This window comes from Suricata suricatta, chromosome 7 (genome assembly GCF_006229205.1).
Source record: "Suricata suricatta isolate VVHF042 chromosome 7, meerkat_22Aug2017_6uvM2_HiC, whole genome shotgun sequence".
NCBI classification, from domain to species: domain Eukaryota; kingdom Metazoa; phylum Chordata; class Mammalia; order Carnivora; family Herpestidae; genus Suricata; species Suricata suricatta.
The window spans coordinates 144,996,400-144,999,184 of NC_043706.1; positions in this window are offsets into that span (position 1 = coordinate 144,996,400).

The following is a 2,785-nucleotide window of genomic DNA, read 5'->3' on the forward strand; positions in this document are numbered from 1 at the left end:
TTGCCTGGGGGACACCAGCCCCCTTCCTGACGCCCCAGGCCACGCCCCCGTGATGAACAAGGCCCCCTCCTCTCCGAAGACCCAGGGGATGGGCCGCACCTCCCAGCACAGGGTCGGGGGCAGCATGACCTGATTGGGCCCAGGGATGTCACGGGGACAGCAGACCCGTCCGTGGGGTCTCGAAGTTTGCTTCACTTTTGACGCCCTCCCAGGGATTCAGATCTCCCTCCGCCCCCAGGGGTGCGCGTGACCCCCTTCACGGAGACCAACTAAGGCTGGGCGGTGTGCCTCGGCTCCGAGAGACACAGGCGGCGGCCGGCTGTCTGGGCAGCGCAGGACCCTGGGAGCGGCCGCCCTGCCCGAGGCTGACCTGGCGCCCTCCCTGCCCCTCCCGCCGTCCCTGCTCCCCCAGCTCCACCACCACACGCCTCACCTCTGTCCCACCAGGTACTCAGGGTGGCAGAGACTGTGTCTCCAGGGCAGCCCGCGGCCGGGAGGACGGTGGGCTCAGAAGTGCAGGCTGCGGTCGGGGCGCACCTGGACACCCTCATCAGGCTCAGCACCCGCCTCACAGACAAAGTCAGGTCAGATGCAAAACGACTGCCGCAGCGGCAACATGGTCACCCGGAGCCTGACCGCCCGGACGTCTTCCTTCAGCTTTGTTCTCTGAAGCCAGAGAGCACTTGGCTCCGAGGAAGGACTTCTGGGCCCCGAGCGTGGCCGCACAGCAGCGGGGTGGCCTTAGACTACGGACCTCATTCGAAGGGGAGATGTGGGTTCCCTCACCGACTGCTTCGCGAGCCCGTGCCTGAGACACAGGAGGGCCCTCCTCGGATCACAAGATTGGCCAAGTCCCTCCTGCTCGGGGACCCTGCTTTCAGCTGCGCTCACAGTTCCAACCAGACCCAGTGAGAGACCCCCAGACGTGAAGGAGACCTCTCACTCTCTTCCTCCAAATGAGGACCTGACCTGGTGAGCTTGGGTCCTGTCTGCTCCTATGTCCCTCACTGTCAAGGTCTCCAAGACGACTTAGGGGCTTTCTCTCCACCCACTTGGCCCTGACATGACCACCCTGCTGCCCTGGCCGGAGGGGATTCCTCCCAGACCCCAAGGCTACCAGCACCTACCCTCCCTGAGTCTCCTCCCAGGTCTCCCGTCAGCCTCCATCATGAGCCTTTACCTTCCAAACCCACACCGACATCTCCCTGTGCCAGAGTCCTGATGCAGCCGCTTGACGCTGAGTCCACACTCCATCCGTGTTCCCAGTGTGGGGGTCCTTGCCTGGACCCCATCCACCTAGAGGTCCCGAGAGACACACCCTTCATTCTCTGCCTCACCCTGGAGCTCAGGGCCTGGGCCAAAGACCCCTAGTTTCAGTAGCTAACCCTGGGCCTTCTCCACTTTCAGGAGAGTCCCCCAAAAGTCAAAATGGATCACGTGGCTCTCCTAGGTAAAAATTTTCCCTGGTTCCTGGTCACTTTCAAGGCAAAGTTCAGGTCGGTGGGCTTGGGCCCCAGCCCTGGGGTCAGTAGTCCTCGGGTCCACTCGCCCCACCCCCACAGCGCTGCCGGAGTGCCCTTTTCCTCATCCCCAGATGAAGGCAGTGGGTGGCGTCGGCATTTCCCTGTCCCGCCCTGGCCCCGCCAGGCCCCACACTGTGTGCTCCGCACCCCATTCTTGGTGTCCTGCCTGTCTCTCGGGGGCTGCCCTGGCTCGCCTGTGAACTGTCTTTACAGCCAAGCCCCTCAGTTCCTTGTCACCAGGACGGCAGGTGCAGGTCATGACATGCAGGCGGCTGCATGAAATGCTGTCGCACATCTGAACGCTCACGGCAGGACCACAAACCCGCACCTTCGTGTTTGTGTCTTCGCTGCTGACGGAAGAAATGGGGGCGACCAGACTGCTTCCTCCCCAGAATGAAAGGGGCATGCAGACCCCAGAGCCCTTCACGGACAGCCTGTCGCTAAACCAGACGGTCTCCTGGCCCATCTTCTTCGCCCTACACCCTGGCTATTGGAGCCTCTCTTCTGCCTGAGGCCCCAGGGAGGTGGGGACGGGCTCTTGCCTCGGGGCACATGATCTACACTCTTTCCATCTTGACCTTTTCCATTTGCAGCAGAGTCAGCGCCAGGTTACCAGACCGAGCCCTCTGGGGACAAGGGGACGCCCGCAGCTGCGCCAGCCTCCATCGGCCGGGGCATGGCTGCAGGAACAGCGGTGCGCTCTTCCCAGACCAGAGTCTTCCCAGGTCACACTTCTCTGGGCAACGGGCCATCTTCCAACTGCCCCGGAGAGAAGGGAGTCAGTGCCACTGGGGGCTCCTCAGCTCCCTGCTGCACATCGGCTGTCTCGGGGCTGGGTTTCCAAGGTGCTAAAGAGAGTTTGCAGATTTTGCTGCCAGTGTGGGTCTGGTTAGTCCCTTCCGCTCTGCCTTTCTGCTGTTCCAGGTCCCTGGCTGCTGCAGTCCCGCCCTCGCAGGCCCTCGACCCCAAAACCTCCCCAGGAGGTTCCCCGAGCAGGTGGGTGCCCCCCTCAGGGACGCCGGCAACAATGTGCGGGGAGAGCTTGCTGCGCCCTCACTTCTGTCACGCTGCCTCATATACTCGTCTCCTGTAGAAACAGAGGGCGAGTCACTCTAAAATACGAGAATTTGGTCTTACTTTATCTTAGTTTAAGTATCCCCGACCTGCTCTAGGACCCGTCCCCAGCACCAGGCTTGGAGCAGGCCTGGGGGCCCCTCCTCGGCCTAGAGCCACGCTGCAGGCCGTCTTCTGCCCAGCCCCCC